This window comes from Biomphalaria glabrata, chromosome 9 (genome assembly GCF_947242115.1).
Source record: "Biomphalaria glabrata chromosome 9, xgBioGlab47.1, whole genome shotgun sequence".
Lineage (NCBI taxonomy): Eukaryota > Metazoa > Mollusca > Gastropoda > Planorbidae > Biomphalaria > Biomphalaria glabrata.
In genome coordinates, this window is record NC_074719.1 from 37,623,922 (window position 1) to 37,639,954 (window position 16,033).

Below are 16,033 nucleotides of genomic sequence, written 5' to 3' on the forward strand. Positions count from 1 at the left end.
ACGTAAAAACATGGGCGATTTTTTATCTTGGAATCTCATCTGCTTCTAACATGTAGGCCTGCTAAAAGATGATGGCACTAGGAATGTAATGTGGTCTAGTTTGTTAAAGATAAACACGTCTTCCTTTTGACCGGTGTCTTGTGTAACTTAGGGTTAGTGCATGGTGCTGTATTTAGATTTGAAAAACTGTAAATCACACAGTTTTGTTATGGTGAATAACAAACGCGGGTTCTCCCAGTATCGGTATAGAAGGGCCAACATAAAATATATATATATATATATTTTACAATAGATAATTGAAGCTATATAGCTCTACACATGAAGACTTGACATTAGATGAAACATTAGCCCACAAAAGGGCCTATAGATCTCTTATAATAACAAATGTAACGAAACGAAATCTTTGTTTTGGAAAAAATATTTCAAAATGAAAATGCAGAGATCCTTTTACAAAAAAAAATTGACTCCTTTCCCCTAAAAAAATATAATTAATTAATTAAAATGTAAATCTATTAGAAGCCTATAGATCTATATCTTTTAACATTGAAAAACATGCGTACCTGTATTCAGATAAAAAAAAAGGAATGTAAGCCAGGGGCGGACTGGCTATTTTGGTAAAATGTCCGGTGGGCCGGTACTCAAGTGGGCCTAAAGGGTCGCATGAATGTCACTATGGCACGCATAAAATTGTTAAAGGTTTTATAATATTCTCTTATATAAGGGGCTATATGAGTGTAACGTTTAATACATCTTTTACAGACTACAGTGTAATACTAATTTAATCTCACACATTTTCAAAAATAATATAATAGCCTACATCCATAGACAGTGCTATTAGTAGGCTTCATCCTTTAGGACCAACAAACATAGCGATTCAAAAGCAACATAAGTCCTATATTTATTTTAAAGATATAGAGCATGCATACAGTTATCGATACGTCATAAAAAATGATTTTGAGAACAGGTAGGCCTATAATTGGAGACCCATCATATAATAACAAACTACGAAATGTACTGTTTAGAAATGCCTGGGCCGGTTTAGACATCGAGTCCGCCCCTGATGAAAGCCTATAAGGAACAAGAGATTACATCAGGACTATATTTAGACATTATTCCCAATAGCATTAAGTGAAAAGATGATTTACACTTTTCAAATGTCGGGCCACACTCTCAAAAACAAGCTCACCCGGTCCTCAAGACAATGCTATCCACACGTCTCAGGTGACCCTTCGATTATATGCGTTCTATATTTAGCTGATGGTCAGTAGGCTTACTAAGGAGTATATTATATACAAGGAAAGGGGGGGGTGGCGGGTGGAAGAAACGGGTGAGCAAGCAGTCTGTGCTTTGTCGTCTGGACTGTGTCCCCAGACAGGAGCGTCGTGTCGCCGTGCCAATGTCAACTGGCACCGTCTGGGGCAAGGCGAAATCGATTTCTAAAAATATTCAACTTCTTTTTCTCACAGCCGGCCTTGCCATTCTTTCCAATTACTTCCCCTTCTGTCTGTCTCGTTTTCAGAATCATTCACCGCCCCCCCCACCTCTCTTTCGCCACACACACACACACACATTCATTTCAGTTTTCATCATTTTCAGTTCTCGGCATCAGCCTTGTTAAGACCCTGGCGATCAATACTTGTCTTGGATCTCCTTGCTCAAGACGTGTAAAGGGACCGAGCGGGGGCGGCGCGTAAAGTGTGGTTTCGGAAAATTAGGAAGTTCTTTTGAACCGAAGAAATGTAGCATCCAGGGGCGTAGCCAAAAAAAATGCTGTAATCAGTCAAAACAATTTATATACCTTTCTCAGACGATTTTTTTTTTAGATTAAACAAATCATTCTAAACTATCCAGTAGTTACCCCTCTTCAAAATTAATAGAAATAACAAGAAAAACATTTAACAAGGTTACAAAGATAGTTTGTGTGGAAACACAAACTCAAAATCGGCCCCCGAAGTGGTCCACCCAGGTAGATAAAAAGGTGGGTTTCAAAATTTTCAGAAAGAACATCAGAATGAAATTCTATCAAAGACAAATGACAGAGAAGAATGAAGAAAGAAGATTGACAGATCGTGTGTGGTGCCCCAGCGGTCCAGCAGTCCAAAGGATATGTGAAGTTAGACGTGAACCTGGCCTAACTAATGTCTTATACCGAATATCTAATTGTTTTTGAAAGGGTCAATCTCTTATTCGAATCCTCAAGAAAAATTACGAAAAAAAAAGTCCATTAGTTAAGTGTTTTATAGCTATATGTTGCTTCTGCAGCTCACGCGATAATATGAAAAACTATGTACTTATTAATTGTTTTAAATTATGTCCAACTTATATGCATACTAAATAGATTGTTTCTCTTTAAAAAAACAACAACATTTTTTTTGTGTGTAAATGTATAGTATGTATGACAGAACTTACTTAACTTAGTAATACAAATGTAAAAAAAAAAATGTGTTCAATATTTGGCAAATAACTGTCTTCCCTACAAAACAGCCTCTGGTGTTTGTTAGTATTAATACCGGTAGTGAATAGTTGTAAAAATGGTGTATTTTTATGAAAAAACTGCTTAAAAGTGATTTTAAAAAATTAGATTTTTCGCTTTCAGAAAAGAAAAAAACTAGCCGTTGCATCAGAACTTTTAATGGTCTAAAATATGATGTCGGATTTTCACTACCTTTTCTAGTTTATGAGATCTAAACGGGACGGACGGACAGACATTCCACACAAAACTAATAGCGTCTTTTCGCCTTTCGGGGGCCGCTAAAAAAGTACATCGTATGAAATCAAAGCTTATATCAAGAGTAATTGTATCAATTTCAGTCATGTAGGCCCACAATTGACCTAGACATAATAAATCTGTTAGACTAGAAATATGCTTACTATTGGTGTTATTTTTTTAGCTTACACAATGCGCTATGATCCTATCACTTGTCTGGACAAGTTGTGAAAAGGGGAGGGAAGAAGGAGGGGGTATGGTATTTTGTGAATGATTACATGATCGTTTTTTTTAAATGCATAAAAAAAAAGTTCGCTCAGGGCTCGAGTCCTCAAGGGGATTAATTCAACTTATACCACTACACTTGTCAGTACAATTTCTTTCCCTTGTTCAAGAAACCTAACAAAATAATTAATTACATAATTTAATTTGTTAATTTTTGTTGTAAAAGAAATAATTGTGCACAATTTCAGCTACATCAGAGATTGGGTGTGGGAGAAATAGGGTGTACAATACCATACAGACAGAGTGAGTTGATATAAGCTTTGTAAAAACAGGATTATGGTCTCTATGGACAGATTGTTTAGTTTCGCCCCTGCCGTACCCTTCATACAATGTCATAGACATATGACAAGATGCTGCCAATAGTGAGACGTGTCTTGCAAGTGAAGATCATGATCAACCAGTTTAGCGACGTGACCTAGGAATAATTTATAAAGATTGATATCTGTTGATTTACCATTATTGACTTCAGCAAAAAAATGGTTTGAGAGTGCTAAAGGAAATAAATACCTCTATACAAAGAAATAGGCCTTCTTGTTACTGACATGCTTGTGTTTGTATTTGAGATTTTTTACGATAAACTAAACAATGTTGCCAACTAAATATTAATTTAAAAAAAAATAATTTGGCTATAGCGGAAATTGTAACAAAATCTTAATGTGTGGCAGTTGATCTATCAAATCTCCTGTGTTACTGAGAGTTAGTTGCCCATTTTGCTTATCAATAAGTTTTAAATCATGAAGAAAACAGTTCTATAAGCTACGTTTTCCCCAATGCGATTCTACCCATCTTTCTTTAGAGCAGCCAAATCTCTCTCGATTGGCATCTCATCTTTCTATTGTCGTCTTTTTTTTTCATGAACTAAACAGGCCTGGGTGAACTTCAGTTGAACAACGTGATCTTAGGACGATCAAGCCCATAGCAAATGTGGGCTACAATATTTACTGCCTCGAATTTTTTTTTTCAGTATTGGCCAGTCCCACCTCTTCGTTATTTAACTTCATTGACATGCGGTCTTCTTATTAGAGAATGCAGGAAAGAGAAACCTTTGTTCCGCCCCGGACACCGCTGAGAGAGCTGAAAAAGGGAGATGGTGGATGGATGTCAATGAACATTAAATCTAATACCGGTATCTATTTATGGCTCCTTCTGTCTCGGAAGACAATGGATACGCCCAGATGAGTCACTGACTTTGGTTTCGTCTTGAGACGGGGTAGAATCTGGAGTGACTGATCAAGCCAATTATGGAGCGGCAGAGTTTGCCATAGTTCGTGCATGTATATGCATTTGTCCTAGGGCTAGCTGACAGGGCAGCTTTCTTTTTCTTTCTCTTGGCTGGTGCAGCTTCGTTTCTTTTGCACTCGGCGAAGTTCGTACCATCACGTACAGTCAGTCTCCATGCCGTCCGGTCTTGGGCTATCTCCTCCCACATACTTTGGTCGATGCCGTGGTTCTCATGTCTCGTTTTGCAGACATCTCTGTAGGTTAGTCTCTGGCGGCCTTTGGGTCAGACCCCCTCTGCAAACTCAGAGTATAGGATGTCTTTAGGGATTCTTACATCTGGCATGTGAGTGCCAGCGTAGTGTTCTCTGTGTAAGAATTGGTACCGTATCTACAAGTTTTGGAAACACTTGCCTAAAACCCGATCCCATGTAAGATATGCACGTTTACAGTTACCTAGTTATTTGTTATTGTTTTTTTTGGTAAGATTTGTTTTATTTAACATATTGGACTAATATGCCAAATATAGACACTATGAAGTTGTACTAGTGTCATCGTATTATTTTCTGACACTATAATATTACTGGTGTGGTTTATGGATGTAGGCATGGTGGTGACATTGGGCTCTTGTGTGCGTGTTCTGAGTCTTATAAATGACGCACATAGAAATTCACAGACTCTCTCGTAAATGGGGAAATGACACAACCTGTAGCAGACACAAATAATACGTTTAATATATACAACAACACCACATTGTGAATATGATACACATTCAAGAATACTCGGTAGTAATCCTTTATAGAAAACTTAACGAATAAAGTAATAACTTAATAACTGGTACAAGTCTCAACTGCTTCATAATAATAACTCCGTTGTGGCTGCTTACAACAACAGACTTCTACTAACTCTCACTCATACTGACTGTTCTTACTGCCTGTATCAACTGACTGCTATCAAAGTAACTCTATTAATTGACTATCACCAACTCACTGCCCTTAACTCTGGTTAACTAACGGTTAAAAGTGTTCACCTTATTAAACCATGACTTGTGAATACCAATCATAATATTAAAATGGGGTATCCACTCAATGGCACCAGCTTTGAAGTGGTGACAACTAGTGTGTGTGACAGGGGGCTCAAACCTTTTCTCTCTACACGCAGTGACCTTCCTAGTCCATTTTTTTTTTCAACAAGCTTGTTAACACTTGTATGTTTTAACCCTAACAGACAAGCACCATTAACGAAGTGGTAATGACGGTGTCCATTCTGGTTGGACCTAATGGGACTGGAGTAATGGTAGCAAAAGTCATTAAGGCACCTGTCTTATGTTTTAAGGTTAATGAACCAAACAAATTACCATCATTAGTAGGCCTATAACAGTTTTATTGAGAGCGTACTTAATAGTAGTTTACTTTTTAAAAAAAAAAAGGGTTACCAAATTTCCGGTTGTTGAAATAATCGTGAATCAGTGAAGTCACTGGGGGAGGGGAGGGGGTGCAGGCCGCAATGGGAGACATTTTTGTAAAAGGATATAACTTTTAAAAGCTTTAAGGTACTATAGGTAGATACTGAATATGACCATGCAAGTTTAATATATATAGATATAGATCTATCTATTATATTTTCTTTTGTTTTTTGGGTAAATGTACATTTATTTAAACTCAAACCAAATATCCGAAACGTTCAGTACTGACAAGAGGAGCACTAAGACGATATCTTTTTTTGAGAGCCAGTTAAAATTTCGTTTAAATTTGCATTTTAATTATTCCATATTGAGTATTAATAAAGTAAAATCGATAGTTATGATTTAATGTTTAGAAACTCCATTAAATGACGTCGTTTAATTTTTGAAGTCCCAAATGGCCAACTTTTTATTTCTCGTGAGCCACTTTTGTTACAATTCTATTGGGCACACATACTTGCACTAATTTTATTCACACACTATACAAAATGTATCTTATCATAACATGCTGCAAATTCCAAAGTTTTTTTTCTACAAAGAGACTCTTGGTGCAATGCGGTTATATTTCAGAAGAGGCTGATCTCTACCAGTGTTCCATTAGTCAAGATACCGTTACTTATAAAGTTCATACATTATTTGCTGATTTTCTTGACATGTCTGATCCTCTGGTTTTTCCATGGAGTAACTCAAGGCCAATATTGTTTTTTTTTAACGACGTTGAGATTATCACAAAGTTCTTTTATAAATTTTAATAAAATGTTCAAATAACATTTCAAACGTTAAAAAATTTCCTCCAAAGAAACATTCATGAATATGGTTCTTCATCTGCTTAGATACATCATGAGAAAGTTCCTCAAGCTTGTAATTGAGTGTCTTATGAGAGAAATGTCCTTTACCTTTCTCTCGATTGTCATTGCACAGTGGTAATTAAATTCTTTTCAAAATGCCTGAAACTAAATACATACTAGATTGTGTTGTTTTTACTGAGAAAATGTATCCTTAGTTTGATGCCCCTCACCACTTGATGCCCCGTGTGGTCCGCACCACCCGCACATGGCTAGCTACGCCACAGCTCGATACGTTTATCGGCAACAAATTTTGAAAATATTTGAAGATATGGTTAGTTGGTGCGGCACAATGATCTTGCCCTACTGGGTGACACCAACCCTAGCGAGGCCCGCTGGGTAGAACTAAGTTTTTTGTTTTACACAAAGCTGGGGAGGGGAAGAGACAATCTTCGAGCATGAACTGAAATACCCCTGACATACATAAAACAATTTATGCCGACCATAAAAACCCAGATGTTATTTGCAGCCTTGTTGCAATGTTTTCTTTTCATTTAGAATAATATTAATCATCAAGTCTACAAAATGTTTTTTTTTTTTTTAATCAGGGATATAGGCTACGACAATTAATTTCCCGCCCAAACGACAGTGGCCTGTGTAATACTAATTAGTCTCTTGGTATTGGGACTATTATCATTACTGAAAAGTAATTAACCTAGGTATTTCGTCGCTAACTATTAAAGCAGCGCTATCTAGATTACTCTAGATCTAGTCTACTTACTCAAGGACGTTGCTTGTGTTAATTAACTAAATAAAAAAACAACAAAAAAACAAGGTTACAAAGACAGTTTGTGTGAAAACACAAACTCAAAACCGGCCCACGAAGTGGTCCACCCAGGCAGGTAAAAAGGCAGGTTTTAATATTTTCAGAAAGAACATTAGAATGAAATTCTATCTTAGACAAATGACAGAGAAGAATGGAAAAAGAAGGTTGACAGGTCATGTTTGTTGCCCCAGCGGGCCAGCAGTCCAAAGGATAGGTGAAAGTGAATGTGAAGTTAGATGTGAACCTAGCCTAACTTATGTCTAATAATGAATATCTAATTGATCTAATTGTTTTGCAAAGGGTCAATTAAAATTCTCAAGCAAAAAAACACTTGCGTTACAAAACAGTTGTGTTAGCGATAATATGAAATACTTCTTATTAATTGTTGTTTTAAATTATATTATAACTTATATGCAAACTAAATACATTGTTTCTCTTTAAAAAAAAAAAAGTTAACATTAGTTTGTGTAAATGTAGTAGTTAGTATGACAGAACTTACTTAACTTAGCAATACAAATGTAAAAATATTTTTTTTGACAAAAAATCTAAAACCATTTGCATAAATGTGTTATAAATATGGTACATTTTTTGCCTCTCCTACTAAAGAGCCTTCAGTGTTTGTTACTATTAATAGTGAATAGTTGTAAAAATGGTGTACTTTTATGAAAAAAAAACTGCTTGCATAAGTGATTTAAATAAAAATAGTAGCCTTTACATCAGAACTTTGAATGGTCTAAAATATTATGATGTCGGATTTTCACTATCTTTTCTAGTTTACGAGATCTAAACGGGACGGACGGACAGACATTCCACACAAAACTAATAGCGTCTTTTCCCCTTTCGGTGACCGCTAGAAATTAATATATAACTTTCCTCCAGCTATTTATCTTTATAGGCATAACACCTGTTATAGGTGTTTGTGAGAGAGATGGAGAGAGAGCGAATGTGATTAGGCTAAGTGCAAACCATAGGTTCAGGAGAGGATGCAGACAGAACAATAGTTACTTAATGGATAATTCGGCCCTAGAAACCTACAGCAGTTAGCAGTTGCCCAGACGTTACATTTAGAGCGCAATAAAAAAAAATTTATGGAAATAGTTCTGGTAATAATTATTTTTAAAAAAGGTGTTACTTATCAGAGTACCCAAAAAAAAAAAGTAGAACTTGAACAGAGTCAGTGGCGTAGGTAGAGTGGGGGGAGGAGGAATCCAAATTTGAAAATCCCCCCTGGCACCCATTTGAGGGGTCCCCCAAATGAGTGTCCGAATTTGTTTTTACATTAAATATTACGCCATTATCTCATGTCATGATGTTAAAAAAATGAAGGGGCTTTTAAAGAGGTCAAGCCCCCCCCCCTCCCCCGAGACCCAAAATCCCTAGCTACGTCACTGAATGTAGTTGTCAGAGATGTGAATCAAAACAATATATAGAAACCTATTCAGTTATATCTTGTCATTTCAAACGTTTTTATGATTACGCCTAACTTGTGTGCAGGGGCGTAGCTAGGAATTTTCCATCATGTGGGGGTCCGGGGGCTTGGTCTCTTAGGGGGCCCCTGTATTTTGCGTAGTATTTAATATTTGATGTAAAAAACACTCATTTGAAGGTCCTCCTCAAGAGGGGGTCCGGGGGATTTTAAAATTCTCCCCCCCCACACCATAGCTACGCCTCTGCTTGTGTGTTAGCCTACTTTTTTTTAGCTCGTTTAAACAACACAAAACTATAATGATGACCAATAAAAATTAGACGTAGCCCTAGTCTTACCCTCAATGTTTTTTATTTTTCAAATAAACACAGAATCGAACCTTTTTCTTTCCACGTACATCTTCTTACGGCTAACCTTTAACTTGTTGCACACATTGTTAAATCAACTGAAGGTCTGTGTCCTTTTCTTTCGATCACAATTTTTCGATTTTATGAAAAGAAAAGGTCACGTGACGTAAAGTAAACTTATCGTCCTGTCTGTGTCGATACAAAAAAAAAAAGTCAGTGGATTAGATCTATATGTCTCGTGTCTGTCTTGGGACCGCAGTTGTGGCTAAGACCAAATGTTTCTAGTTATTTCGTTACGACCTTTTCTTAGATAGCTGTAACCAGCGATGGTTCTCATTCAAAAATGTGGTCGCCACATGAAGTAGGCCTACTCGGTTTCGACTATGCTTAGCCAATTTAAAGTTATTGGTTGAAGAGTCTAAAAAAATAAAGGATTATGGCTGGTCAAATGAATCATAATTTAAAAAAAAAAGAAAAAAAAAAAAGATTCAGGTCAAACTAACCATAAACCGAGACCAATCGTTATAGTAGGCCTCAACACTGACCTGCAAGGTCACAACCTGTGGGCAGTTTTAACCAATAGCTCGTTGTTACGTCAAGTTTGATATTTCCTTTTTCGGAAAAAACGATCATGTGTGTGGGCAATATTAATAGAGTATAAAGTGTTAAATCTGTAGCATTAAGCCGCTGTATTTATAAGGACTAGATCTAAATCATTTATTTATCTCAGTGTTTCTCAAACTTTTTTGTCTGCCGGCACAGTAAAAAAACTACAAAAATTTCGCGGCACACCACGAAGAGCAACAGTTGTTTTATAATAAAAAGAAAAAAAAATTGACCTAAGTATTACATTTAATGTGAAGGGTGTGCCTGTTTTTGAGAGCTAATGCGATCTACTCGAGGCGCCAAAGTCGACAAACAAACTCGCATTTCATCGTCTATTGTAAGAAGTCTCTCTCTTTTCTTAGACTTGATTTCAGTCAGTGCTAAAAATCCAAACTCACAAAACCATGAAGATGCAAATGGAAGAATTATTTTGATTGCTTTAAACTGATTGCAGGATATAACTTGTTGATTGAAATCCAAAACACATCCAGGCTTTTTTCGGCAAAACTTGACTTTAGAACTGCATCGTTTTTTAAATCAATGAGCTGCTCTTCTTCTTCAGATGTAAGATTTGTAGCTTCATTGTTTCCTAATGGAGAGCTGACCCATCCATAGTCATTACTTCCAACTGTTGGAAATAATTCCTTCAATGCTGACTGCAGGTGTTTTAAAGTGTCCAGAATTTCGGGGTGATTTCTTTATTTGAAGCACATTCATTGTAAGTAGGAAAGCAGTCCTTTCGAGATCTTACTTTGCCACGAAGACAATCAATTTTTCCCCAAATGATTTCAGTTTTGATGGTTTCCAATGGTCCTTGAAGACTTAAATTCAATGAAAATTTAATTTGTCAAATAAATCAGAGAGAAATGTCCCCTTAACCCACCAGATCTCGTCATGAATAGAAAATCCAAAGTCTTTTTTTTCAGCCTCCAAGAATGAAATCAGCTCAGCCTTGAGATGGACGACACGCTTTAGCACTTTTCCATTGGAGAGCCAATGAACGTTGGTGTAATACAGGAGGCATTTGTAGTCTGAATCCATTGCTTCACTAATCTCTGAGAAAAGTTGGGATGCAAGCGGTCGAGATTTGATGAAGTTTACAACTTGAATCACTTGATCCAGAACAAACATCAAATCTTTCGGCAAGGACTTGAAGGCAAGAGCTTCTCTGTGAATCATGCAGTAAACAACTAATACATTTGGATTTTCTTGACGCACAAGAGTGACGAATCCCTTTCTATTTCCCTGCATGGAAGGACAGCCATCGGTGCAAACGCTGACGCAGTTTTTCCACTATACTTTGAATAGCAAAATGTTTTCGTTCACCACTTAAAAATATCTTCGCCTTTAGTCGTAGTTGGTAAGTCTTTGCAAAATAAGAATTCGTTGACACATTTTTCATCCTTTATGAACCGAATAAAAGCTAGCAGCTGGGCTTTGCCGCTAACGTCAGTGGATTCATCAACTTGAAGAGACACAGCAGAAACACTTCATTCTCAGTCACGTCGAAGTGTTCGCAGATTTGATCTTGTAAATCGGACGATAAGTCTTCAATTCTGCGCGAGATAGTATTATTTGACAAAGGAACTTTTTTAAAACTTTTTTGGCGGCATCGGGTCCAAGGATAGTTTCAACAACTATTGCTAAAGCTGGTGCAATGATTGATTCAGCCTCTGTGTGTGCTTTCTTGCGTTTTGCTAATAACTGAGCAACCTTATAACTTGCAATCAATCCCTTTTCAGGCAGCTTTAGGTACTTCGTAAGTTTCTAAGCTTGTTTATTTTGTTGAGTCCTGATGTTTTCGAAGTATTCCTTCGGTTGCGCTTTTACAGCTGGATGTTTTGTTTCCAAGTGCCTCTTCAATTTGATTGGAACAAGCGCCTCATTCGACAGAGTTGCATTGCAGATCAGACAGAATGGCAGTGGAGTATCTTCAGGTCCCGAAGATATGAAACCATATCCTATGTAATCTTCTTTGTACCTTCGTTTGGTTCCTTGCTTTTCATTTAATGCTATAAACGTTTCATTCTTGCTAACGTATTTCTCCATGGATAACAATGAATAACGCTTATTGATAATTTGTTATTATTAGCATACACCTAAACAATTTACATGAAACACATCGCTTATTATTATCGTTACCAATTCAAGAACTGCTGTACGTCTGCTAAGGCGGCCTACATTTGAGTCATTATAATAATATATGTATAGTGGACAATTCCATAAACTGAAGAGCTAGCACCCCTTTCCGTCACTATGGAGCCATCAACTACTATTACTGGTCATTGCAAGTGGAGATGTCATCGCAAAGTAAAATAAAAATTTAATAGTAGGTAGACCTGTATAACGCTCTACGTGTGGCGTTCTCAAAACTCCCGCGGCACACCTGCAAATCTTCGGCGGCACACTAGTGTGCCGCGGCACACAGTTTGAGAAACACTGATTTATCTACACGCGAAATACCACTCATTTGACCATTTTTAGCGGCCCCCGTAAGGGAAAAAACCGCTATTAGGTTTGTGCAAAATGTCCGTCTGTCCGTCTGTCACACTCAGATCTCGAAAACTAGAAGAGATATGAAAAATATTATTTCATCATTAAATGCGGCTTGAAAAGTATAGGTGCAACGGCTACTTTTGGTTTTCTAAAAGCAAACCGTTTAATTTATAAAATTAATTATGCAAGCGATTTTTTCATAAAAATACACCAATTCTAAAACAATTACGTAAATGTAAGGGAGGCAATGTTACAATATGCTAACAAAGATGGAAAAGTTTTGTGTATTTTCAGTATCACTAAGTCAAACATATTTTTAAAATGTACAGGAAATGTTTACAACAAATATAAATAATAGTTAAAGACGTTTTTTCTGGTCTACTAGCTGCTAAAATTAAAAGAAAACACTTCTGTTTGTTTATAAAGGCTAATAATGCACTTTGTATGTAAATATCACGCACATTTTTAAATGGACTTTTTATGCAGCGATTTTCGTGCAGTAGCGTAACGGCGCAACATGATCGGGGGCTAAATCAATTCCTTAAACTTTTTTTAAAAATCAGATTTTATTTATTTTTTATTTAGTGCCCCCATCCGAATAAAAGAAGATTATTTTTGTGCGTTTTGTCTGTTGGTGATTTTAGTCTAGCTAGGCCGTGTGACTTGGTGGTTTTTTTTCCTCTGACGTTATATGGGATTAATTCTTCAAATGAAATGAGAAAAGAACTGGGTATAGTAATGTTTATTAAGCCTCGTTATGTGACTCACGTTTAAAAAGGAATGATATCTTGATTTAGATCTAATCTAGATTTTTTAAACTAGATCTAGATTTTTATTACAGTATATCTATATCTGGATTTATATTCTAATTAAAATTATTTTAGAGTCTAGATCTAGAATTTCTAGATCTAGTTTAGACTAAAATAGACTAGATTAAGATGTAGAATTATTTCAATTTATAAACTTAAAGTGTAAAAAAAAAAGTGTAGATTTTCATTTCCAAACGTTTTGATCAATATTGCAATGTTATAATACACTAAAACTAATCTACTATTTTTTATTTAATCGAAATTTAAATTTACGCTAATTGAATCTTTTGACCATCAAAATTAAATCCCCTCTTGAATATTTTTTGCGAATATGCAGATCCGACAGGGATCCGACTTTGACGGGGGCCGCCTCTGAGTTTGTGTAACACAAACTCTCTTTGTAATCTTGTTTAAATTTTGTTTTAAGTGACTTAATGCCAAAAAGTTCTTTGTTAAAATTATCATTTTTTTTTCTAAAACAAAAAACTTAAATAGGTAACATAAAAAATTTCAATTTCCAACACACGAAAAGAAAAACGCCTTTGTCATGGCAAACCATATAGGAACTATTACATTAAACCATAAACTAACGTGTTCTGTGTTCTTTGGTCGGATTAGTTTTATAAACATTTCGGTCGATTTGGGTGTCGTAAATTCTTGTGCTATATTTTTTTTTTAAATCAGGTGGTTTTGAGTTTAAGCCCCCCCCCCTCACTCTGAAGGCTTTTTTAAAAGTTAAAAACCTTTCCTGATGGTTTTGAGTTTAACTACCCACATGCAGAGAGTTTTGAGGTTGAAAACCTCTCTCTTCAATTTTATTCTAAAGCGAACTACAGTCACCAAATTCTATGAGCGTAGCAAAGGAGGTTTTGAATTTTAAAAAATATAATCCACAGATTTTTTAGTTTAAAACCCCTTAAAATTGATTTTGACGATAAAAGGGGGTTTTGAGTTTAAACCCCCCTTTAGCGGGGTTTGAAACCAAAAAAGTACCTCTTCAATATAAAAAAAAAGCAAATTACACACTAAAAATTCTATGAGCGTAGCCAAGCTGTGCTCTTCCTCCAGAGGTTAAAAGCCTCTCTCTGCAATATTATTGTAAAGCTAACTACGGTGACCTATTTCTATGAGCGAAGTTAAGGGTGTTTTGAATACCCCCCCCCCCCAAACAGATGATTTTGACGAGAAAACTTCCATTTTCGATTTAAAATCTAAAGCAAACTACAGTCGCCTAGCCAAGAGAGGCTACACATTTCTACCTGTGGCTGGGCTCCTTAATAGAGTGCCGTGAATAGTCATTTGCCCAAATTGAAAAAGACTAAATGTGGCTCAACAAAGATGGCTAAGACGGATGTTAGGAGTCAGTTATAGAGATCTGGTCTCAATCAAGGAAATCCTATGCCGAACTGAAAGTCGACCCCTAAGTAAGGTTGTGACAGAGCATTGCATGAGTTTTGCGGGACATGTTCTCCGACAAAAAGAATTACGCATAATATGAGTTTCGATGACATGGAGGCCTTACCAGGAAAGCGCAAACAGGGACATCGCTTTCATGCAGGTCCTCAGAGCAGGTGGGAAGAGGCTTTCGACATTGCCAGTGACAGATTTTTGTGGAAGCAGCTTGCCGCCCAATGCGCCGACGACGCAGTAGGATCAGAACATAAGGTTTTTGAAATAAAAATTTTTAATAGCAGGATAATGCACTGTAGATACCTCAGAATATGCATTTTGTTGGTTTTCAATACCGGAAATAGTGCAGAGCTCTCCCAGACCCCCTTGCTGGCAATGGAAGGGAGTATACAATTTTTCCACTAATTGCAGGAAGAACCTATTCTAGGGTAAAATAAACGTCTTCCGATAGAATGAAGGGTCAGAATGTAATAAAGATTAATTATGTACACACAGACGTACGCACGCACACACACATATATATATATATATATATATATATATATATATATATATATATATATATATATGTATATTATATGTATACATATATATGTGGGGGGGGGGCAAAATTCCCCCCTCCCGAAAAAAATCCTGGCCACGCCCATGAATGCGCCACTTGTAATTTTGTAATGCGCCACTTTTGGCGCATGCTCCATGGTTTGGGCACCCCTGACATAAGCCTTTTACCTACATTAGGACTAACTAAGCAATTCTAAGCTTATTCTATACATGTATTTCGATATAGAATTGAGAAACCGAGAAATATCTTTTTTTATTTATGACTTTCTTTTTTTTTTTTTGAGAGGGGAGGCAAACTTTTTTACAAAGCTTATAGCAACTCACTCTGGTAAAAAGTTTGTACACGTCATTTCTCCCACACACAATCTCGGATCAAGCTGAAATTGTGCACAATTATTTCTTTTACCTGACAACACAAGAATCAAGTAAAATAAATAAACAAATAAGTTAATTAACTATTGGTAATTAATTATTTTGTTTGGAATCGAACAGGAAAAAGAAATTGTACTTGACTGATGTGGTGGTATTAGTTGAATTGGTGCCTGTTGGTCGCCGCTTTAAGGTTTAAAGCTTACTATAGATAAATATAAAACCTTCAATTTTCCTCAGCTATTTGCTGGCACAACGGTTGGAGTGTTGGCTTTAGGACGCTTGAGCCCTCAAGTCCGAATTCAGGTCTTTCAATTTTTTCATTCATTAATGCGTTTAAAAGATATTATGGTAACATTCACAAAGATACCCCCCTCCCCCTTTTTTTTCCCCCAACTGGTCCAGACAATTGATAGGATCAGATGGTATTGAGAAAGCTGAAACCATGAAATTGCGCTAAACAAAACCAAATGGTAAAAATATTTCTAAACGCACAGGTTTATTATTGTTAGTCAAGATTCTATTACAAATTTAATTGCATGACTGATCCAAACTAATGATACAACTACACTTAATATAAACTTTTTTTTTTTGTTTAAAGAATGGTTTCTATTTTCTTGTTATTATTACGTTTGTGGCCTATCTAGTAGATAACATCTACCACGTTATATACTCAGACCACTTTACTTAAACCATAAATAGTTTATCAAGCCTCACACCTTACAT